Source organism: Pongo abelii, chromosome 19 (genome assembly GCF_028885655.2).
Source record: "Pongo abelii isolate AG06213 chromosome 19, NHGRI_mPonAbe1-v2.0_pri, whole genome shotgun sequence".
Lineage (NCBI taxonomy): Eukaryota > Metazoa > Chordata > Mammalia > Primates > Hominidae > Pongo > Pongo abelii.
Genome location: NC_072004.2, coordinates 95,194,271 through 95,219,448, shown reverse-complemented (window position 1 = coordinate 95,219,448; position 25,178 = coordinate 95,194,271). Strand labels below are relative to the sequence as shown.

Genomic DNA, 25,178 nt, shown 5'->3' with positions numbered 1-25,178 from the left:
CGCCCAGGCTGGAGTGCAGTGGTGCTGGCTCAGCTCACTGCAACCTCCGCCTCCTGGGTTCAAGCGATTCTCCTGCCTCAGCCTCCCGAGTAGTTGGGATTACAAGCGTACGCCACCACGCCCAGCTAATTTTTATATTTTTAGTAATGGAGTTTCGCCACGTTGGCCAGGCTGCTCTCGAACTCCTGACCTCAAGTGATCCTCCCACCTCGGCCTCCCAAAGTGCTGGGATTACAGGCATGAGCCACTGTGCCCGGCCTCACATTCATATTTCTTTGGGTTCAGTACAAGTTGCATCCTGCGGTCGCTGCCTTTAGACGCCCCTGTCCTGTGTGAATGCTGCTTATGGGGACATGTGCACCCCAGGCGAATCTCAGCCCTCTGAAGCAGGGGAAGTAAGACAAAGTAGTGAGATTGCATCCAGAGAGGAACGGGCGAGGGGAATTCAGGATTGAGGCATGGTCATGAGTCCTTCTCACGCTGCTCCTGCCAGCACTATGAGAGGCGGTGGCACAGGACATTTGTAGGATGCCCTGGAGGAGAAGGGCGGGCAGGAACTGGGCCAGCAACGATGACAAAGCACAGAGTCTCCAGACACAGGGAAGCAAAGGGAATGACAAAAGTATGAGCAGAGCCCTCAGCCCAACCTAGACCACGGGGTGCTCCAGAGAAACAGCCAATAGATAGAAATATCAGCATTCAAAGAGATTTACTGCAAAGCACTGGCTGATGTGATGGTGGGGTCTGGTGAGGCGAGTCCCAAACTGCAGAGCAAGCCTTCCTCAGAGGCAGCCGGGGCGACTCAGACAGGAGCTGGCGCTGCGGTCCACAGACGGAGTTGCTTCTTTTCAATGAATTGATCAGGCCCACCCAGATTATTCAGGGTAACCTCCTTCACCTCAAGTCACAGCAGCGACTGGATTTGCGTTTGCCTGAGTACCTGGGGGATGTGGCCTAGCTGAGGGGAACACTTCAGCCTGACGGATCATCCTTGGGCTCAGCTCCTCAGTGCTCCTGCTGGTCATGCCGGGGTCACTCACATGGCTTCGGCTTAGCTGGGGCTGGATGGCCTGGGATGGCCTTTCTTGCGTGGCTGGTGCTTGGTGCTGGTTGTTGGCGGGGCTGTCTGTCTGCAGCAGGCCAGCGTGGATCCTTTCTTTGGTGGCCCCAATGGAAGCTGAAGTCCCACGTTTGCTGACGTCCCAGGGGCCACAGCAAGTTGCGTGGAAGCCACGTGAGGTAAACTCCAACCTCTTGACCAGAGGAGTAGCAAATGAGTGACCGTACAGGATCTGGAAGAATCTGTGGCCACTTTGGGGGTCATTTGTACCTTCTTCAGAGGGCAAGATCAGAAAACAGTTTAGCAGCTGCTGAGCCCAGCACTGCTTGGATTGTGTTAAATGAGTGGAAGATTCTTAATTTCCTAGACTTGCAGATGGGGCACTGGCTATTCACGTGGTGTATTTGCTCCGGCTGCCACAACAAAGTTCCATGGCCTGGGAGCCCTTCTAGGGGCTCCCAGAAGTTAATTTTCTCACAATCCTGGAGGCTGGAATTTTAGATCAAGATGTGGGCAGGGTTGGTTTCTTCTCTCCTTGGCTGTAGATGGTGTCTTCTCCCTGCGTCCTCGTAGGGTTGTCCCTCTGTGCACATCTGTGTCCTCATCTCATCTCCTCTTCTTTTTTTTTTTTTTGAGATGGAGTCTCGCTTTGTCACCCAGGCTGGAGTACAGTGGTGTGATCTCCGCTCACTGCAAGCTTTGCCTGCCGGGTTCACACCATTCTCCTGCCTCGGCCTCCCGAGTAGCTGGGGCTAGACGTGCCTACCACCACGCCCGGCTAATTTTTTTGTATGTTTTTAGTAGAGATGGGGTTTCACCGTGTTAGCCAGGATGGTCTTGATCTCCTGATCTTATGATCCACCCGCCTCAGCCTCCCAAAGTGCTGGGATTACAGGCGTGAGCCACCACGCCTGGCCATCCTCTTCTTTTTTTTAAGACAGAGTCTTGCTCGGTTGCCCGAGCTGGAGTGCAGTGGTGCGATCTTGGCTTACTGCAAATTCCACCTCTCGGGTTCAAGTGATTCTCCTGCCTCAGCCTCCCAAACAGCTGGGATTACAGGCATGTGCCACTACACCCGTAAAGACAGGGTTTAACCATATTGGCCAGGATGGTCTTGATCTCCTGACCTCAGGTGATCCACCCGCTTTGGCCTCCCAAAGTGCTGGGATTATAAGTGTGAGTCACCACATCCGGCCCTTTATCTCCTCTTCTCATAAGGAAACCAGTCCTGTTGGGTTAGGGCCACCATAATGACCTTATTTTAACTTAATTACCCTGTTAAAGTTCCTCTCTCCAAATGCAGTCACTTTCTGAGCCGCTGGGAGTTAGGTCCTCAGCATATGGATTTGCGGGGGACACGGTCTATCCCATAGCACGTGATCCGTTCCCACCTCCTCCCTGCTTTGTGCTGCGCTATCCTCATCACTTCGTGGCTTACATTTGTTGGTGCTCACTGTGTGCCCGGCCCTGCGCTGAATCTGTGTGTATGACTTCATGGAACCATTCTTCCTTCCCTGTAGCCACAAAAGGATCCTTAAATCACCTCTGAGGACCATCACCAGGCAAACCAGCCCTTAGAATATTGATGCGGTTTGGCCAAATCTCATCTTGAATTGTAGCTCCCATAATCGCCATGTGCCGTGGGAGGGACCCGGTGGGAGGTAATTGAATCATGGGGGTGGGGATTTCCCATTCTGTTCTCGTGATCTTGAATGAGTCTCATGGGATCTGATGTTTTTATAACAGGGAGTTCCCCTACACACGTGCTCTGCCTGCTGCCATGTAAGACGTGACTTTGTTCCTTCTTCACCTTCCGCCATGATTGTGAGGCCTCCCCAGCTATGTGGAACTGTGAGTTCATGAAACCTCTTTCCTTTATAAATTACCCTGTCTCAGGTGTCTCTTCATAGCAGTATGAAAATGGACTAATATGGCCGGGCACGGTGGCTCACACCTGTAATCCCAGCACTTTAGGAGGCTGAGGCGGGTGGATCACGAGGTCAGGAGATCAAGACCATCCTGGCTAACACGGTGAAACCCCGTCTCTACTAAAAATACGAAAAATTAGCCAGGCTTGGTGGCAGTTGCCTGTAGTCCCAGCTGCTTGGGAGTCTGAGGCAGGAGAATGGCGTGAACCCGGGAGATGGAGCTTGCAGTGAGCCGAGATTCCACCACTGCACTCCAGCCTGGGCAACAGAGCGAGATTCTGTCTCAAAAAAAAAAAAAAAGAAAAAAAAAAAGAAGATATCAGTTCCCCCCAAATTGATCTAAAGATTGAACACAATCCTAATCAAAATCTCAGCATCTAAAAAGAAAGAAAGAAATGGATCAGAAATGGATAAAATATACAGGGAAATGCAAAGAACCTGGAATTATCCAAACAATCTCAAAAAAGAACTGGGTTGGAGGACTCACATGACCTTGTTTCAAGACTTAACTATAAAGTTACGTAGTCAGTGCACTGTGACTTGGTGTAGAATAGACAAATACTATTCATGGAACAGCAAAGAAAGCCGAGAAATGGGCCCACAGGCATACAGGGTTAATTTATTTCTGACAAAACAAAATCATCAGGGACAGAAAACTTTTCAACACATGATGTTGGACAGCTTGGTTATCCATACACATAAAAATAAAAGACCCATGGCCCCTAATTCACATGACACCTGGAAATTAATTTGAGTTGGCTCAGACCTAAACACAAAAGTGAAGATAATGAAGTTTCTAGAAGTAAATACGGGTTGAAATGGGAGCATTGCTTGAAGCCAGGGGTTTGAAACCAGCCTAGACAATAAAAGTTTTTTTAAAATGTTAGCTGGTTGTGGGTCAGGCACGGTGGCTCCCGCCTGTAATCCCAGCACTTTGGGAGGCTGAGGCAGGTGGATCACTTGAGGTCAGGAGTTCTAGACCAGCCTGGCCAACATGGCGAAACCCCGTCTCTACCAAAAATATAAAAGATTAGCTGGATATGGTGGTGCGTGCCTGTAATCTCAGCTACTCGGGAGGCTGAGGCAGGAGAATCACTTGAACCCTGGAGGTAAAAATTGCGGTGAGCCGAGATCATGCCACTGCACTCCAGCCTGGGTGACAGAGTGAGACTCCGTCTCAAAATAAAAAACAAAAACAAAAACAAAAACAAAAAAAAAGTTAGCTGGCTGGGATGGTGCAACCAGCTGTAGTAGTACCTGCTACTTGGTAGGCTAAGGCAGGAAGATGCTTGAGCCCAGGAGTCCAGGAGTTTGAGGCTGCAGTGAGCCACGATTGCACTACTTACTGCATTCCAGCCTGGACGACTGAGCAAGACCCTGTCCCTAAAATATAAAAATAAAATAAATGGCCAGGTACTGTGACTGATGCCTGTAATCCCAGCACTTTGGGAGGACGAGGTAGGCAGATCACTTGAGGCCAGGAGTTTGAGACCAGCCTGGCCAACACAGTGAAAGGCCACCTCTACTAAAAGTACAAAAATTAGCAGGGTGTGGTGGTGCATGCTTGTAATCCCAGCTCAAGAGTTGCTCAGACCCAGGAGGCGGAGGTTGCAGTGAGCCAAGAATGTGCTGCTGCACTCCAGCCTGGGCGACAGAGCAAGGCTATTTCAAAAAAAAAAAAAAAAAAAAATTAAATTAAATTAAATTAAAAAATAAAAAAGCAGTAAATACAAAAGAAAACCTGCAACTTTTAGGCTGGCAAAGGTCTCTTGGTTTCTAAAAAGCAAGAGTTATTTTCAAAAAATTGACAAATTAGACTTTGTCAGATTTTAAAACTTGCACTCATCAAATGATACCATTATAAGAACATGAGCCAGGAAGCCTCAGACTGGGAGAAAATACTTGTAATACAAAGAACTTGTATGTAGAATATACAAAGGACTCTTACAAATTAAAAAAAAAAAGGACAGAGAATTCAATTTTTTTCTTTTTCTTTTCTTTTTTTTTTTTTTAAATGGGCAAAAGACTTCAGGTAGTTCACCAAAGATGATATCTTTTTTAATTTTTTTATTTCTAATTTATTTTTTACTTTTTGAGACAGAGTTTCACTCTGTCGCCCAGGCTGGAGTGCAATGGTGCGATCTCAGCCCACTACAACCTCTGCCTCGTGAGTTCAAGTGATTCTCCTGCCTCAGCCTACCTAGTAGTTGGGATTACAGGCGCCTGCCACCATGCCCGGCTAATTTTTGTGTGTGGTTTTTTTTTTTTTTGAGACAGAATCTCACTCTGTCGCCCAGGCTGTAGTGCAGTGGCGCGATCTTGGCTCACTGCAACCTCCGCCTCCCGGGTTCATGCCATTCTCCTGCCTCAGCCTCTCGAGTAGCTGGGACTACAGGCACCTGCCACCACACCCGGCTAATTTTTTGTATTTTTAGTAGAGACGGGGTTTCACCGTGTTAGCCAGGATGGTCTCAATCTCCTGACCTCGTGATCTGCCCACCCTGGCCTCCCAAAGTGCTGGGATTACAGGCGTGAGCCACTGCGCCCAGCTAATTTTTGTGTTTTTATTAGAGACAGGGTTTCACCATATTGGCCAGGCTGGTCACGAACTTCTGACCTTAAGTGATCCACCTGACTCGGCCTCCCAAAGTGCTGGGATTGCAGGTGTGAGCCACCATGCCTGGCCTTAGTTTTTTAAAAAAGATCATTAAACTGGAGAAAGAATACTGTGGCATCTTAATAAAAGTTATGGCTCCTCAGGATTTTCTTTTTCTTTTCTTTTTTTTTTTTTTGAGACAGAGTCTTGCTCTGTTGCCCAGTCTGGAGTGCAGTGATTTGATCTTGGCTCACTGCAACCTCTGCCACCTGGGTTCAAGTGATTCTCCTGCCTTAGCCTCCCAAGTTAGCTGGGATTAAAGGCACATGGCACTGTGCCCGGTGAAATTTTCTATTTTTAGTAGAGACAGGGTTTTGCCACATTGGCCAGGCTGGTCTTGAACTCCGGACCTCAAGTGATCCGCCCCCCTCAGCCTCCCAAAGTGCTGGGATTACAAGTGTGAGCCACTGTGCCCGGCCGGCCCCTCGAGATTTTCTGTTCATGAAACTTAATCCGGGAAAGGTAGCATTAAAATGCAGCAAGTAATACCTGTTAGAAATAGAACAATTGAGAAAAGCACATTTGCAGCATGAGACTTTATCACGTGTCTGAGAAGTCACAGACCAAGCAGGCAGGACCGAGGAAGGCCTCCCAGGACCAGAGCCTCGCCCTCAGGAAGTTTGTCCTGATGGGACTTCGGTCTCCAGGACAGGATGGATTATTTTGTATGTGTGGGGGTGGGCATCAGTCATGGGAGCTTAGGCTGCTCCTAGGCTGGGGACGGCCACGGCTCACGCTGGGGCAGTGACAGCCCTGCATGGGGTGTTTGCATGGGGGTCCTGCAGGGTCTCTTACTTCCTCTGAGCTTGCTAAGTTACAGCAGTGTCTGTCGCCAGGTCCGCTGGGATAAGCCCATCTGTCATAAGAGACCCTGAGACCAGTGCCTGGAGAGAAAGAGAGTAAAGAGGAGACAGTGCGATAGAGAGAACCCTGGGACAGAATCTAAATAGTTGGATCCATGAGGGACCGTCCTAGTTAGCAGACCCCCGTGGAAGCTCAGCTAGCATGAGCTGGGTTTCTGCTGCTTCCAACAACCTGAGACCACATTTCCAGGCCAGCTTCCCACAAACCATTTGTAAAACTTGTTTATATTCTAGGCCACAAAGAATATCAGTTTCCAAAAGTGAACCCATACAGGCCCCATCTCTGATTATGATGCATTTAAACAGGAGACTAACATAAAAAAGAAAGGGGCGGGGAGCATCAAGAAACAATCTAAACAGACACACCACAAAAGGAGACATGGAATGTCCAGAATGCACCTCAGAAGGTGCTCACAACACTGCTCATTAGGGAAACGGAAATGTAGATTAAAACCACACATCCTCAAGAAGAGGTGAAATTGAAAAGACTGACAATACCAAATGCTGGTGAGGATGGGGGATGCCGGAACTCTCATACTCTGCTGGTGGGAACGCAAAAATGGTTTCGCCATTTCGGGAGTTTGGCAGTTACCAGATGGCCCAGAAATTTCCCTCGGTGTCCACCAAGAGAACTGGAAAGATGTTCATGCAAAGACTTGCACATGAAGCTCATCGAAGCTTCAGTCATACCGTAGCTAAAACATGGATGCAATTGGCTGGGTGCGGTGGCTCACGCCTGTGGTCCCAGCACTTTGGAAGACCGAGGCTGGCAGATCACAGGGTCGGGAGACCTCGATCACAGGATCGAGACCATCCTGGCCAATATGGTGAAACCCTGTCTTTACTAAAAATACAAAAATTAGCCGGGCATGGTGGCACACGCCTGTAGTCCCAGCTACTCGGGAGGCTGAGGCAGGAGAATTGCTTGAACCTGGGGGGCTGAGGTTGCAGTGAGCTGAGATCTCACCACTGCACTCCAGCCTGGCAACAGAGCAAGACTCTGTCTCAAAAAAAAAACAAAAAAACAAAAAACAAAAAAACAAAAAAAACCATGGACACAGTCCAAATGTCCATCTTCTGGGAAACAGAGAAACAGGCTGTGGCACGTCCATATCTGGACTACCGCTCTGCAACAAAAAGGAAGTGATCAACATGGATCAATTGCAAAGTAGTGTTCAGAGTGGAAAAAGCCAGACACAAAGGACTACTACGGTGTACTTCCATTTCCATGAAGTTTCAGGCAGGAGCTCCCAAAACTGCGTGGGGGGATGTAGACCTGGAATCTTCCTTCACCATTCTGGGGATTACCTTTGCTGCTCTCCCGGGATATCCATAAACAGAATACCTCATTGCTATGAAAAACATTGTAGGCTGGGTGCAGTGGCTCATACCTGTAATCCCACACTCTGGCAGGCCGAAGTGGGAACATCACTTCAGGCCAGGAGTTCAAGACCAGCTTGGGTAACATAGCAAGACCCTATTGCTACAAAAAAGTAAAAAAAATTAACCAGGAGCCTGGCACACGCCTATAGTCCCAGCTACTCAGGAGGCTGAGGTGAGAGGATTGCTAGAGTCTGGGAGTTCGAGGCTACTGTGAGCGATGGTCCCGCTACTGCACTCTAACCTGGGTGACTGAGCAAGACCGTGTCTCTTTTTTTTTTTTGAGACAGAGTCTCGCTCTTTTGCCTAGGCTGGAGTGCAGTGGCGTGATCTCAGCTCACTGCAACCTTCGCCTCCCGGGTTCACGCCATTCTCCTGCCTCAGCCACCTGAGTAGCTGGGACTACAGGCACCCGCCACCACACCCGGCTAATTTTTTGTATTTTTAGTAGAGACAGGGTTTCACTGTGTTAGCCAGGATGGTCTCGATCTCCTGACCTCGTGATCTGCCCACCTTGGCCTCCGAAAGTGCTGGGATTACAGGCGTGAGCCACTGTGCCTGGCCGACCCTGTCTCTTAACAACAGCAACAAAAAAAGTAAAAAGTAAAACATTCCATAGATAATACATGAAAATTTAGATAGAATAAAGATCACCCAGAAAAAAGCAATATTAATATCTTATATAATTGTTCTTTTTGCATTTTTACATAGGTGATATATGCATACAATCTTTATAATTTCTTCCATCGGCATCAGCACACTAGGAGCATGTCCTCATATAAGTACACTTCCTTGTAAACATAAATTTTTCCTGCTTGTACAATTGTCATTGGATACTCGTCATGACTGAGCATTTATGTGCCAAGGACTGGGACAGCCACTTTACAAAGATGATATCATTTACTCTTTGCCTTCCATTAGTAAGCAGGTAAAATTATTAAATAATAATTTTAGAAATGAAGTCCTTTTGTTTTTGAGACAGAGTGTGGCTCTGTCACCCAGGCTGGAGTGCAGTGGCACAATCTTGGCTCACTGCAACCTCTTTCCCTCAAGGCTTAAGCAATCCTCCCACCTCAGCCTTCCTAGTAGCTGAGACTACAGGCGTGTGCCACCATGCCCAGCTAATTTTTTGTGTATATATATATATATATATATATATATATATATATATATATATATATATATTTTATAGAGACAGGGTTTCTCCATGTTTCCCAGCTGGTCTCAAACTCCTGGGCTCAACCAATCCTCCCATGTTGGCCTCCCAAAGTGTTGGGATTCTGGGCAGGAACCCCTGCGCCTGGCCTAGCAATGAAGTCTTAAAGAGATTAAATCACCTGCTGTATTAGTTTCCTGTTGCTGCTGGAACAAATGACCATAAAGTTAGTGACTTTATGGTCACTAACAAGACAAGGCTGGGTGCGGTGGCTCACACCTGTAATCCCAGTACTTTAGGAGGCCGAGGCAGGTGGATCACGAGGTCAGGAGTTCGAGACCAGCCTGACCAACATGGTGAAACCCTGTCTCCACTAAAAATACAAAAATTAGCCAGGCGTGGTGGTGCGCACCTGTAGTCCCAGCTACTCAGGAAGCTGAGGCAGGAGAATCGCTTGAACCTGGGAGGCGGCGGTTGCGCTGAGCCGAGATCGTGCCACTGCACTCCAGCCTGGGCAACAGAGCAAGACTCAGTCTCAAAAAAAAAAAAAAAAAGAAAGCAAGACAAATGTATTTTCTCACACTTTTAGAGGTCAGAAGTCTGACCCAGGTCTCACGAGGATGAAGCCAAGGTGCTGACCGAGTTGGTTCTCTCTGGCGGCTCCAGGGGGAATCCGTTTCCCTGCCTTTCCCAGTTCTTTAAGGACGTCCGCATGGCTTCGCTCGTGGCAGCCCCTTCTTTCACCTTCAGAGCCAGCAATCGTGTTCCATTGATCTCTGCTCTGACCCTGATGCTCCTGCCTCCCTCGCATCAGGCCCCCGTGGTTCCATGGGGCCCAGCGTTGTATGTAGGTGCCACCTTGCTTTCCCCAGAGGCCGGCTACTGCCATCACCAGCAGCAGTGGGTGTCGGTGGCACAGTATCCACTGGGGAATTCTACTGCACATTTTTGTCTTAGAGAAGGAACAAGAAAAAAGTGATTCCAGCCCACAGTGAGACTGAGTGCTGGGGGTGGGCGCTCAGGCTCAGGGTTGAGGGGGAGCTGTGCTGCCCTCCGGTGGAATCTGGCCCGTAGATATCCTTGGCTCCGCTTGCACTGTCTGTTTGGAATATAATTCACGAACATAAAACTCACCATTTTACAGTGTAAAATTCAATGGTTTTTAGTATCTTTATAAGCTTGTGCAACTATCGTCACAATCCATTTTAGAACATTTCCACCATCCCCAAAAGAAACTTCCATACTTTCTCTCCCTTTCGCCTGTTGCCGGCAACCCTCAATCTGCTTTCTGTCTCGGCAGATTCGCCTGTTCTGGACATTTCATATAAATGGAATCTCATAGTATGTGGCCTTTTTAAAATTTTTTATTTTTATTTTTATTTTGTGTAGAGATGAGATCTTCCTGTGTAGGCCAGGCTGGTCTCAAAATTCCTGAGCTCAAGAGATCGTCCCACCTTGGCCTCTCAAAGTGCTGGGATTCCCGGCCCTGAGCCACTGTGGCCAGCCAGTATGTGGCCTGTGGTGACTGGCTTTTTGCACTGAGCACGATGTTTTCCATGTGCACATATGCAGTGGCCTGCATCGGTACTTCAGCTTTTTTATGGCTGAATAAAAAATCCACCTGCCTCGGCCTCCCAAAGTACTGGGATTACAGGTGTGAGCCACCACGCCTGTATTGCATGTGGACACGTTGCGTGTATCCATTCATCTTCCAGTGGACAACTGAGGTTGTTTCCACTTTTGAGCTCAGTTCTTATGAATAATGCTGCTAGGAGCATTTGTGTGCGAGTTTTTGTTGGTATACACCCAGGAGTGGGATTGCTGGTGCCTATGGGAATTCTATGCTTTTTACGCACTCCCAAACCATCTCCACCGTTTTCTCTTCTCACCAGCACTGCACGAGGGGCCCAATTGCTCCACATCCTCGACAACATTTGTGATTTTCTGCTTTTTTGATTCTAGCCACCCTAGTCGGTGTGAAACAGCATCTCATGGTGGTTTTGATTTGCATTTCCCTAATCGGCACGTGTGTTTTCTTATTGGAACTGAAATGTAAGAAATGGGATGTTTTACCTAAAAGTTCAGATTTCTGTCATCTGTTGAAAAATGTGAATAAGACTGATCTCCCTGCATGGGCACTGGCCTGCTTCCTCGTTTTCCTACTTCTGTCTGTCATTCTGAATGTTGGGGCCCACCTGGCCCTGGCCTCCCAGCGGATGCCCCACGTGGAGTGGGATGGGGTTGGCCAGGCACTGCCTGCTCTTGCCAACTCGGTCCCTTTGGGAGCTGTGCACTGCCGTCTGTGCCACCGATTTCTCTCTTAGGGGTCCCTGGAGGGTGGGGACATGGGTCCAAGAGGAGGTGCAAGTCTCATCTGCGAAAACCTGCCCAGAGCCAGGGCTTTTCTGCTGGGCATCCTCGGAGCCTCTGGGGAGAGGCCAGGCCAGCGACTGGCAGCAAGCAATGGAAACGGGGTGAACAAGCGCTTGGGGGCCAGGATGAGGCCAGAGCCTCCAGAGGCTGGCACTCTGGATTTAGATTCAGAATTTGCCATTGATTTGGGAGGGATTGGAGTAGAAGATTCCACGTGGGAAGACTATCAGGACAAAGAGAACTCCAGAGGGAGCGGAGCCTGGCAGGGACTGGTGCTTGGTTGGCAGCTGTGTGACAACGTTATTACATTGTTATGTATCAAAGGACTTGTTGCCTTGTAGACATACATTAAGATTTTTTTTTTTTTTTTGAGATGGAGTCTTGCTCTGTCACCCAGGATGGAGTGCAGTGGCACGATCTCGGCTCACTGCAACCTCCGCCTCCCAGGTTCAAGCAATTCTCCTGCCTCAGCCTCCTGAGTAACTGGGATTACAGGCGTGTGCCACCACGCCTAGTTAATTTTTGTATTTTTAGTAGAGACGGGGTTTCACCTTGTTGCCCAGGCTGGTCTTGAATTCCTGAGCTCAGGCAATCCCATTCACCTCGGCCTCCCAAAGCGCTAGGATTAGTGAGCCACTGCGCCCAGTCAATATTATTTTTTAAGAGATGGAGTCTCGCTCTGTCGCCCAGGTTGCAGTGCAGTGGCGATTATAGTTCACTGCAACCTCAAAGTCCTGGGCTCAAGCAATCTTCCTGCCTCAGCTTCCCTAGTAGCTGGGACTACAGGCTTTTGTTTGTTTTTGTTTTGTTTTGTTTTTGAGACAGGGTCTCACTCTGTCACCCAGGCTGCAGTGCAGTGGCGCAATCTCAGTGCACTGCAACCTCTGCCTACAGGGTTCAAGCGATTGATTCTCCTGCCTCAGCCTCCTGAGTAGGGATTACAGGCACATACCACCATGCTTGGCTAACTTTTGTATTTTTTTTTTTTTAGTAGAGACAGAGTTTCACCATGTTGGCCAGCCTGGTCTCGAACTCCTGACCTCAAGTAATCTGCCTGCCTTCACCTCCCAAAGTGCTGGGATTATAGGCGTTAGCCACCGTGCCTGACCTACAGGCTAATTATTATTATTATTATTATTTTGGTAGAAACAGGGTGTCACTACGTTGCCCAGGCCCGTCTTGAACCCCTGGCCTGGAGCCATCCTCCCACCTGGGCCTCCCAAGTGGTTGGGATTACAGGCGTGAGCCACTGCGCCTGGCCAATGACCACGTAATTTTTCTACCACACTGTCACCCCTCTCCTGTCCTGTCTGTCCCTTTGGTGTCCAGGTTTCTGTAGAGCTTGGGGGCTCTGTCTGGGTTGGCCATGGATGTTTGGAGAGTGAGAATGGAGAGAGGTGCTCTCGGCCTTCTCAGCTGCCTCGGGTGGGGACAAGCCTGCTCACATCTTGGCTTCCCCTTCTTTGAAAAAGAGGAGATGCTCCTGGCCTGGCCCTCCAAGGGTTATGTCGGCGGGCTGGCCTCCAGCTGAAAGATGCGACTGGGTAACAAAGTGCCAGGTGGTCCTCACCTTTCTGGTGCTTGTTCTCAAGTCCGGAGACACTGGTGGTTTCACTCAGGGAAGAGAAACCACCACATCTGGATAGCAGTAGGGGCCCAGGAGCGCCCTGGGAAAACAGTAGGGCCGGCCTGGTGGAGGTTACCTGCTGGAGTGTCTCTCCTGCTTCCCTGTTTCTCCCTGGATCAAAGCAGCGGAGCCACGACGATCTGACCAAGAAGACCCAAAGTCCACCCAAACAAAGGTGCATGCCAGCACTTCACCCACCACATCCAGGCCACAGGGGTTATCCACACTGCTGCCCAGGGGGGCTGAGGTGTCTGCCCCGGAGCACAGCTGTGGGCGCCCTGTTGTCTCCAACCCCTTGGGCACTGACTTGGCAGCTATGAAGTCGACAGTTGGAAAGACGGTGTGCGTTTTGTGTTGACACAGCTGGGTCTCTTCAAGGCTTGCCTGGACTTGCCCTCTGCCCTCGGTTGCCCCACTTTAGTTGTGGCAGGAAACCTCTCCTGACTACTGGAAGCTGCCCGGGGCTCCCCAGAGCCCCTTTCTCCCGTCTTTGTCAATGCAAACTTGTGTGACCCCAGACGCAGTTACAGCCAGGACAAGGCCTGCTCCTGGACGACGCCTTCAGCCAGGCAAGCAGGAGTTCCTTTTGATCTCACCATTTCTCAAGTGCAAGCATTTAGAAATGTCTCCAGCCCTGGCTGGGTGTGGTGGCTCATGCCTGTAATCCCAGCACTTTGGGAGGCTGAGGTGGGTGGATCACCTGAGGTCAGGAGTTCTAGACCAACCTGGCCAACGTGGTGAAACCCCGTCTCTACTAAAAATACAAAAAATTAGCCGGGCATGATGGCAAATGCCTGTAATCCCAGCTACTCGGGAGGCTGAGTCAGGAGAATCGCTTGAACCTGGGAGGTGGAGGTTGCAGCGAGCTGAGATTACGTCATTGTACTCCAGCCTGGGCAACAAGAGCGAGACTCCTTCTTAAAAAAAAAAAAAAAGAAAGAAAGAAATGTCTCCAGCCCTGAAGCTGGTGGCCAAGTGCCAGGAAGGGGGGCGGTGAGACTGAGAGGTATGGGCTGGGGAGGGGTGTGGAGTCCTCCTCAGGCCCAAGTGAGAAGGACGAGTTTGCCTGGGGGGAGGAGATTCACCATTCCCGGGTCTGGTTTTGTGTCTTCCTTGTATACTGTGTTTTCCATGTGTATAAAAGTAATATATGCTCTTGGTAAAATATTCATATTTTATGTTTTAAACATTTATGTATATTTAAATATATTTTATATATTGTTTTCTCTCTATATATAAGATATACAGGCTCATGATAAAAATACATTTGTAGCCTGTCTTTTTAATTTTTAAAAATATATTGTGTTTTCCCTATATATAAATGTAACATATGCTCATGGTTAAAAAAAGTTTACAAAATTGAGATATAACTTACATATAGTAAAGAGTACAGCTCTTAAAGAAATAGCTCAATATATCTTTTCCTTCCTTCCTTCCTTCCTTCCTTTCTTCCCTCCCTCCCTCCCTCTCTCTCTCCCTCTCTCTTTCTTTGTCAGAGTTTTGCTCTGTTGCCCAGGCTGAATTGCAGTGGTACAGTCATACCTCACTGCAACCTCTACCTCCTGGGTTCAAGCAATTCTCTGACCTCAACCTCCTGTGTAGCTGGAACTACAGGCGTGTGCCACCACATCTAATTTTTCCTTTTTCATTTTTGTAGAGATGGGCTTCACTTTGTTGCCCAGGCTGGTCTCCAACTCCTGGCCTCCAGTGATCCTCCTGCCTTGGCCTCCCAAAGTGCTGGGATGACAGGCATGAGCCCTCACACCTGCCCTAACATTTTGATGGATGAAGCCAAATTGCCCTTCCAGAAGCTTCTGCCCATGCCCAGGCACATTGACATGAGGTGAGAGGCCTGTTGTTTCCGTTTCTTATCAGCAGTAGCTTTTATCAAGCTTTCAAAGATGCCACAAAATGAAAACCACAACTCCATTTGATTTATCTTCTTTCATTATGGTTGAGGCTGACATCTTGGCCATTTGTATACTTCTTTTGAGAATTGTCTGAATATATTATCCAAATCATTTATCCGTTGTATTAGGTTACTCATCTTTTTCTGTTATATTTGTAAGCACTCGTTGTGTATTAAAGACGCTAAGACCATATATTTGGAAGGCATGAGAAGGAAATAATTTTTTTTTGTTTTTTGAGACAGAGTTTCACTCTGTTGCCCAGGCCGGAGTGCAGCGGCATGATCAGGACTCACTGCAGCTTCCCACTTCCAGCTTTAAGCGATCCTCCCACTTGTAGTTTGAGTCTCTGGGACTACAGATGTGTGCCACCACACATGGCTAATTTTTGTATTTTTTGTAGAGACGGAGTCTTGCTATGTTGCCTAGTCTGACCTCAAACTCTTGGGCTCAAACAATTCCCCTGCCTTGGCCTCCCAAAGTGTTGGAATTGCAAGTGTGAGCCACTGCGCCCGGATGGAAATCATTTTTTTTTTTTTTGAGATGGAGTCTCCCCCCGCCACCCAGGCTGGAGTGCAGTGGCTTGATCTTGGCTCATTGCAACCTCTGCCTCCTGGGCTCAAGTGTTCCTCCCACCTCAGCCTCCCCAGTAGCTGAGACTACAGGTGGGTGCTACCACACCTGGCTGATTTTTGTATTTTTTTTTTAGTAGAGACAGGGTTTCACTATGTTGGTCAGCCAGGCTGGTCTCGAACTCCTGACCTCAAGTGATCTGCCTGTCTCAGCCTCCCAAAATGCTGGGATTACAGGCATGAGCCACCTCGTCCAGCCTGGAAATCATTTTATACCTACAGCAAAACATCAGTGATTCTATTGTCCGTGTGAAAACTCAACTATCAACCAAGCTGTTCTTTTGCTCCAATATCTCTGTCATGCAATAACCAACTTAGATGTTCAAATTTAATTTTAGTAAATGCTTTAGAAAAAAGTAAACCTGGAATGGGAAGGCGCTATCATTTCTCTGCCTTGTGTCTGTGACCTCCTGCACTATTTACCACCCCTCTTTAGGGCCTCGAATCCTGCCTGAGCTCCGTGAAGTCCGCAGTGACTTGAGTTGGCGTGAGTGGAAACCTCTGTCTCCACAGTGAAATGTCACTGACTACTGGAAATTAGGCGAATGCATTAGTGCACAGCAGAGGTGGCGCGGGGAGCGGTCGATGTGTGTCAGTCTCCCCCGGCGGACGGTGGTGAGCTGAGATGAGGTTGTGTCTGCATTTGGGAGGTGGGGGAGAGCTTGGCCGATGAGGAGGGGTGGGGGTGGCATAGTACAGGAGCTTGGTTGAGGAGAAGGAATGGGTGAGGGGGAGGTGGACCAGGAGGATTCCTGATACAATATAAAGACCCAGCTACTGGAGCAGGGCGCATTCGCTGATTGTGCTAATGTTGGTCCCTACCCGTGCTTGTCGACTCCGAAGTTTATTTGGTGACAATATTGAGGCCTGCTGAGGACTAAAGAGAAAGGTGGTTGGTGACGGGGCTCCCAGGATGGGGCCTGGGGGATGATGGAGAACAGCTTCTATCCTTCCCTTCTCCAATGTGTTTGATGTCCTTATTCTAGGCTGGGCTGGCCTGATCTTGAGCGTCAGTGGCAGCTTTTTGAGCATTTTGTGTTTGGGGCTGAGGCTCTCGAGAACATTTTCTTTGGGAACTTTTACTGTCCTTTCTCCTGCATGGAGAGGCTTCCCCCATCCGCTTCCAGGTGGCTTTGCAACTGAGACTCAACAACCCTGAAGCCCTTCTTCCCCACAGCCATGCTGCGGCCACTCCGTTGCCTTTCCACATCCTTCCAATTAAGCCTTTGGCTTCGTTCATGCCTCAACATCCTCTTTCTAGTTCCACTGTGAAATGTTATGAGATAATCTGAGGGAAATATTTTTACTTCGAGATCACCACAGGTTGCAACTTGAATCTCTGGGTTCCTTGGTGTGGCTGAGCAGATGGGACGAAGTACCCTGGGCACACCGAGCCTGCTCACCCCTTGGTGAACATGGTGAAACCCCCATCTCTACTAAAAATACAAAAATTAGCTGGGCGTGGTGGTGGGTGCCTGTAGTCCCAGCTACTCAGGAGGCTGAGGCAGGAGAATCACTTGAACCCGGGAGGCAGAGGTTGCAGTGAATTGAGATGGTGTCACTGCACTCCAGCCTGGGCAACAAGAGCAAAACTCTGTTTCAAAAAAAAAAAAAAACAAAAACACAGGGTCATTGGGCCACCCTGGGCTGGTTGACACATGAGGATAGGCGGCTTCCTCACCAGCCTCTCATTCCTGCCACAGATCCCAGCACTCCCTAGGGTCACTCAGCGCTGAGACCAGAGGTTGACCACGGTTTGTTACTGTGTTTATGCTGTTGCTTTTCTTATAGTTAAGAAGAAAGCAAAATATTTCCACTACCTGTGTCTCTATCAAAAGTGAAAAATAAAAACAGGTGGAGGGTCTCTGAGTTTCGGGGAAAGGGCTTTCCTGCATACCGAGCATGCACACAGGAAGGCGTGGGCCAAAATCACTGGTGTCCCGGCTGGGCGCAGTGGCTCACGCCTGTCATCCCAGCACTTTGGGAGGCCGAGATGGGTGAATCACCTGAGGTCAGGAGTTCGAGACCAGCCTGGCCAACATGGTGAAACCTCCATCTCTACTAAAAATACAAAAATTAGTCAGGCGTGGTGGTGGGCACCTGTAATACCAGCTACTCAGGAGGCTGAGGCAGGAGAATCGCTTGAACCCAGGAGGCGGAGGTTGCAGTGAGCCGAGATGGTGCCACTGCCCTCCAGCCTGCACCACAAGCGTGAAACTCCGTCTCAAAAAAACAAAAACAAAAACACGAAACAAAATCACTGGTATCCACAGCAGCTGGGAGAGGCGAGGACGGGTCCTCCGCGGAGCCTGCAGAGTGAGCACGGCCTCTCTGGATTGGACTTCTGGCCTCCACACCTGTGAGGGAACACACCTGGGTTACTCAACGCCCTCAGTCTGTGGTGCTTTCTCAGAGCAGCCGCAGGAAACCAATCCAGCGGGTCACCTGATCATCAACGTGGATGAGAGAGAAGCAAGGACCTGTCGCCTCAGCACACTGTCGACACTTAACTGTGGTTTGAATGTTTGTGTCCCTCCAAAATTCACGTTGGAACTTAATCCCCAGTGCAACAGTACTGAGAGGTGAGGAGGCCATAACGGCTCTGCCCTCCGGGGTGGGATTAGAGCCTTATATATTATATTATTTTATTTTGAGATGAGATTTGTATGATTTATTTATTTATTTATTTTTTATTTCTATTTTTTTGAGACAGAGTCTCACTCTGTCGCCCAGGCTGGAATGCAGTGGTGTGATCTCAGCTCACAGCAACCTCCACCTGCTGGATTCAAGCAATTCTCCTGCCTCAGCCTCTCAAGTAGCTGGGATTACAGCCCCCGCCACCACGCCTGGCTAATTTTTTTGTACTTTTAGTAGAGACAGGGGTTTCACCATGTTGGCCAGACTGGTCTCGAACTCCTGACCTCGAGTGATCCACCCACCTTGGCCTCCCAATGTGCTGGGAGGTGTAAGCCACCACGTGTGGCCTTGAGATGGGATTTTGCTGTGTTGCCCAGGCTGGTGTTCAATGGCACAATCTCGGCTCACTGCAACCTCCACCTCTTGGGTTCAAGTGATCCTCCCTCCTCAGCCTCCCAAGTAGCTGGGACCACAGGTGTGCACCACCACACCTGACTAATTTTTAAATTTTTTGTAGAGACAGGGTTTAGCCATGTTGCCCAGGCTGGTGTTGAGTTCCTGAGTTCAAGTGTTCTGTCTGCCTCAGCCTCCCAAAGTGCTGGGATTACAGGCGTGAGCCCCCGCGCCTGGCAGGATTAGAGCCTTATTATAAAAGGGCTTCCCTTCCTCCATGTGAGGACACAGCATTTTACCCTTCTGGAGGATGTGGCAATGAGGTGCCATCTGGGAAGCGGAGATCCTTGACCTGGGTCTTCCCAGCTTCAGAACTGCGAGAAATAAATCTCTATTACTTATAAATCCCGCATTCTGCAGTGTTTTGTGACAGCAGCAGGAACAGATGAAAACAACACAAAATACATAACGCTTTTCTCTTGTGTTCACAATTGCCTTTGGGTCACTGCAGCAGGACGGGGCCCCACTCAGCCTACAGAATAGCAGAGGGCCTCGCCCACTCTACAGTGCAAACACCACGTGGAGCTCCTCACCTGAACCAAGAGGAAACTGGGCACAGAGGGAGTGAATGATTTGCTCCAGGTCTCATGTACGATCAATGGCAAAGCTGGACTTGAAAACCAATAACGAAAAAGAAAGAGTAAGCCCTGGGTGATGATTAGTGGGTCTCATTCTGGATGGGCGGTGGCAGGGCCCCAGCCTCAAGTGTTGTCTTCAAAAACAATCATTAGATCCAAATAGCATCTGATTGTTATTGGAACTTTCGGTTCTTTAGAAAGGATGAACATCTTTTCCTATACTTACTGGCCATTTGAATTTCTTTGCAGAATTGACTGTCTCAGTTTCATATGAGAGGAGCAAACTTCTTTTGAAAACGATATAAATGGAAAACATTAATTCTTTTTTTATTCATTATTATTTTTTGAGACAGGCTGGAGTGCAGTGGTGCCATCATGGCTCACAGCAGCCTTGAACTCCCAGGCTCAAGCAATTCTCCTACCTCAGCCTCCCAAGTAGCTGGGACCACAGGTGCGCACCATCACGCCTGGCTAATTTTTAAAAATTTTTTGTAGAGATGCAGTTTCTCTACATTGTCTAGGCTGGTCTTGAACTCCTGGACTCAAGTGATCCTCCTTGCTTGGCCTCCCAAAGTGCTAGGATTACAGGTGTGAGCCACTGCACTCAGCCAAAACCATTTCAATTAATTCTTTTTTTTTTTTTTTGAGACAAAGTCTCCCTCTGTCACCCAGGCTGGAGTGCAGTGGCACCATCTCACCTCACTGTAACCCCCACCTTCCAGGTTCAAACGTTTCTCGTGCCTCAGTGTCCCGAGTAGCTGGAATTACAGCCACCCGCCACCATGCCTGGCTACTTTTTTTGTATTTTTAGTAGAGATGGGGTTTCGTCATGTTGGTCAGGTTGGTCTCAAACTCCTGGACTCAAGCGATCCTCCCGCCTCAGCCTCCCAAAGTTCTAGGATTATAGGTGTGAGCCACTGCACCCAGCCAAAACCATTCATTCTTTATCAGAGTCATAAGAACAACCATGTTAAGAACCAAATGAACAAGAGGCAACCTTGTGACAGCTGCAGCATTTTAGGGGTGAGCTCTCCTGTGGGCATGTGCAGCTTGAAAGACATGACCCATCCTGGACAGACACACCTAGGGCTAAACAGTTACAAATTCCAGGGAGCTGCCTCTAAGCTGTGTGTGTAGCTAACATTTTCTTTTTTTTTCTTTTCTTTTTTTTTTTTTTTTTTTTGAGGCAGACTCTCGCTCTGTTGCCCAGGCTGGAGTGCAGTGGTGCATCTCAGCTCATTGCAACCTCCGCCTCCCGGGTTCAAGCGATTCTCCCACCTCAGCCTCCCGAGTAGCTGGGACTACAGGCGCCTGCCACCACGCCTGGCTAATTTTTGTATTTTTAGTAGAGACAGGGTTTCACCGTATTGGTCAGTCTGGTCTCGAACTCCTGACCTCAGACACCCACCTCAGCCTCCCAAAGTGCTGGGATTACAGGTGTGAGCCACCGCACTCGGCCTGGTAACATTTTCATTTACAACACTGGACTCGCAGAGGGGTTTCTCCGCAGGTTGGTTTGTTGAAAAGGTTGGTTCTTGCCTTTTGCTCTCCAGAATGTCTTTCTCCCGAGAGCTGGTGATTAAAAAATTCACTTCCAGCCGGGCACGGTGGCTCACGCCTGTAATTCCAGCACTTTGGGAGGCTGAGGCGGGCGGATCACGAGGTCAGGAGATCAAGACCACGGTGAAACCCCGTCTCTACTAAAAATACAAAAAAATTAGCTGGGCGTGGTGGCGGGTGCCTGTAGTCCCAGCTGCTCAGGAGGCTGAGGCAGGAGAATCGCTTGAACCTGGGAAGCGGAGCTCACAGTGAGCGGAGATCGCACCACTGCACTCCAGCTTGGGCGACAGAGTGAGACTCTGTCTCAAAAAAAACAAAAAACAAAAAAAAAAACACCCACTTCCCTGATTAATTCCAGACATTGGAAACACATTCAACCTGTGTATTTTATTAAAAGGGACAGCTGGGGAGGTGTTTGTTAAGGTGTGCTCTGCTTCCAACACCAAAAGCAATCAGATGACGGAGAGTCATTTTCCATGTCGAGTCACCAGTGTTGATTCACAGTTTGGTTGACGGCCCACAGCTGGGGCCCAGAGAAACCCGAAGGGGAAGTTTGCTGGGGCTCTCCGCTGTGCCCTTGGCCACGCTTCTCCGTGCTTCTCCGACCAAGGAGTCCGGGCTCCTGCCGGGCTCTGGTGGGATCTGATGGATCTCAGGTGAGGACAAGTCAGGCTTTCCCTGCGGCTCGCTTCACCCAGCCCTTCCCTCTGAGTCTCCCAACAGAAGCTTTTATTAACCACCCCAAAGATGGGACAGCTCTGTTGAAGCCACTGAGCAAACCCTGTCTGAAACATGGCCCTTATCTGCCTTCTGCTTTTTTTTTTTCAAGATGTGGCCCCAGAATCTGTTTTCTTTTACTTGTGGTAAGACACACATAACAGGGCCGGGCACAGTAGCTCATGCCTGTAATCCCAGCACTTTGGGAGGCTGAGACTGGCGGATCACTTGAGGTCAGGAGTTTGAGACCAGACTAGCCAACATGGTGAAACCCCGTCTCTACTAAAAATACAAAGGTTAGCTGGGCGTGGTGGTGCGAGCCTGTAATCCCAGCTACTCGGGAGACTGAGGCAGGAGAATCACTTGAACCCAGGAAGTGAAGGTTGCAGTGAGCCGAGATTGTGCCACTGCACTGCAGCCTGGGAGACAGAGGGAGGCTCTGTCTCAAAAAAAAAAAAAAAATGCACATAACATTTATTATTTCAGCCGTTTAACAGTGGCACTTAGTACATTTACAATGTTATACAACCATCACCACTATCTAGCTCCAAAGCGTCTTTATTATACCAAAAAGAAATCTATTAAGCCGTCACTTCCCACCCTCCTCCCCCAGCCGCCGGCAACCTTCCACCTCCTTTTTGTCTATGGAGTTACATATTCTGGATATTTCCTGTAAGTGGAATCGTGTAATATGTGGCCTTTTATGTCTGAATTCTTTCACTGAGCATAATGTTTCTCACGGTCCATTCATATTAGAGTATGTATCAGTACTTCATTCCTTTTTTTTTTTTTGAGACAGTGTGTCGCTCTGTCACCCAGGTTGGAGTGCAGTGGTGCAATCATAGTTTACTGCAGCCTTGACCTCCTGGGCTCAAGAGATCCTTCCACCTCAGCCTCCCAAGTAGCTGGAACTACAGGTGTGCACCACCACACCTGGCTAATTGTTTTTTCTTTTTGTAGAAACAGGGTCTTGCTATGTTTCCCAGGTTGGTCTTGAACTCCTGGGCTCAAGCAATCTTCCCACCTGTGCCTTTCAAAGTGCTGGGATTACAGGTATAAGCCACCATGCCCAGCTAAGTACTTTGTTCCTTTTCATGGCCAAATAATATTCCATTATATAGATAGACCACATTTTGTTTGTCCATTCATCTCTGATGGACATTTGTTTTGTTTCTACCTTTTGGTGAGTGTGAATGATGCTGCTTGTTACATCTGTGTGCAAGTTTTTGTTTGAACACCTGCTATCAATTATTTTGGGTGTATACCCATGAGTGTAATTGCTGAGTCATATGTGTACACAGGAAATTTTAAATTTAAATTATGACTCAAATATTGATATTTCCAGATATGGTTTAATTCTAAAAGAGTTTACTTGATGAGCATTTTAAAAGACATCGGTTACTATTTTTAAAAGTTTGAGACTGGGCGCGGTTACTATTTTTAAAAGTTTGAGACTGGGCGCGATGGCTCACTCACGCCTGTCATCCCAGCACTTTGGGAGGCCGAGGCAGGTGGATCATCTGAGGTCAGGAGTTCAAGACCAGCCTGATAGTGAAACCCCGTCTCTACTAAAAATACAAAAATTAGCCAGGCATGATGCTGTGTGCCTGTAGTTCCAGCTACTAGGGAGGCTGAGGCAGGAGAATCGCTTGAACCTGGGAGGTGGAAGCTGCAGTGAGCCAAGATCGTGCCACTGCACTCTGGCCTGGGCAACAAGAGCGAAACTCCATCTCAAAAAAAAAAGTTTGAATAAATTATTCAAATAATTTCAATAATTCAATAAATTATTCCATGTGTAACTTACTGAGGAATTGTCAGAATTCGCACAGCAGCTGCATCGTTTTACACTCCTGCCTGCCATCTCTGAGGGCTGCAACACTTCTACCTCCTTACCAACACTTGTTATTTTCTTTTTCTTTTTAAATAATAAAAAGTTCTAGCCATCCTAGAGGGTGTGCTGTGGCATCTCGCTGTGGCATTAATTTACTTTTCTCTAATGTTGGGTGGTGGGGGTGTCATCTTTCCTGGGCTGTGGGCGTTTGCACCACCTCCCTTGCTTGTTATCAGCTGTGGACAGTGGACAGGTCACTCTCCTCCCCTAAACCTCAGTTTCTTCTTCTGTCCAAAAAGGAAGTGGCCTAGGGTCATGGCCTCCAAGTGTCTTTACCCACATGGCCTGGAAAAGAATTTTAAAAAATAATAGCCCTTGACACTTTTTAAGATTGACAGCTACCATATTTTCACCATGAAGTTTACACGGTTGCAAAGTATGTGATTTCCAGTGTACTGTAAATTTTGGCATTTAAAAAAATAAAACTGCTGTTCTCTCTATAGAAGCCAAAGCTGACATTTTATCCTGCTTCCAATATCATTGAAGAAGTCACAGTTCTTCAGTTGAAACCAAAAATCACAGAGTCCCCAAATTATAAAATCTTAACTACTTCCTGTGGACCTGGACTCTACAATAACAAGAATTTTAGCTCTGACTTTTGCTTTTCCAAGCTGGTGTCCTAGCTTTTAGGATTAGCATAATCACGTGAGGAAGCTGCTGCTAACCACCAGAGACAAAGGAGTGTAAATTTACTAACCTTGATTCTCTTGGGATTTTTTTTTTTTTTCCCTTTAAATACTTGCTGGATTTTTGTATTTGGTGAGTCAGTCCTTCTGAAGTCTGACTGCTTTGCAAGAAAGCTTTTTTTTCTAGGTGCAGTCTGCCTCCAGTTTTCCTTGGGCAATCCTTTTAAGTGTATCCAATGAAATAGAAATAAGGTAGCAACGTGACCCAATAAAAGGGCAGGTTCTTTTTGATCCTTTTCTTCTTTACCTCTGGGTTCTGTTTCATTTCTTCTCCAAAACTTTATTGTAAAAAATATTTTTATGTTTGAAAGTAATTCACTGCTCACCCAAGCATATATCTGCAATAGAACAGGCACATCAATTATTCAAACTTTAAAAAATATTAACCTATGTCTTAAAAATGCTCATCAAGTAAATTCTTTTAGAATTAGACCAGGTCTAGAAATATCAATATTTGAACCATAATTTAGATTTAAAATATTTTATTTCCTGTGACTCTAAGTCTCTCAGTATTTAAAAATTTTATTCTGGATTGAATATTAAATTGAATTATTAAATTGATCAAACCAGCATAAATATATTAAAATTGCAGTATATGTTTATTATATACATAAAAGTTAAAGTTTTGTTGGACTACATCTCTTAATGAGATGGATGGGACTGTATTTTTTCCCAATGGTTCAGGTGTCATTGGATAAATATTATTTCTTATCTGGGACAGAGCCCAGAATCAATTCCAAACCTGTTTTTATTTTGATGGGCTTGGACCGTGAGAAAACTTATTTAGGTAAATTGATCCGTGGTGATGGACAGTTCTCTTAGGGTTATGTCTCTCCACTGTTTGAACCTCTTCAGACATTGAAGCCAAAAGTCACACAGTGATCTTACCAAAACCAAAGCCAAAAACATAGCCTGATTGGGTTCTCCAGGAGCCGGGAGAGACTGGGGCCTTCGGGGATCGCTTTCCCGGCTGCGGGGGTGCGCGGGGGGCCCGGGTCCCTGCCCCGCCCCAGAGGTGCCCCATCCCTCCTCCAACCCCACAGGATGGAAGGGCGACCTCTTCCAGGCCGCGGT

At 47.9% G+C, this 25,178-nt stretch overlaps 1 long non-coding RNA gene across 5 annotated transcripts in view; it reads left to right on the top strand.

Annotated features, from left to right (window-relative positions):
* Positions 1-1,976: 1,976 nt before the first annotated feature.
* The window catches only part of LOC129051134 (uncharacterized), a 128,264-nt gene continuing 105,062 nt past the window's right edge, over positions 1,977-25,178 (top strand). Inside the window, exons 1-5 of one of the 5 annotated variants that reach the window (XR_008515219.2) lie at positions 1,991-2,721; positions 2,807-2,911; positions 14,701-14,886; positions 16,019-16,197; positions 17,856-19,017. This is a non-coding gene — a long non-coding RNA (uncharacterized LOC129051134). Of the gene's footprint in view, positions 2,722-2,806; positions 2,912-14,700; positions 14,887-16,018; positions 16,198-17,855; positions 19,018-25,178 lie in introns of those variants that run through there. The other 4 variants (XR_010138023.1, XR_010138026.1, XR_010138025.1 and 1 more) reach the window with 4 other exon arrangements.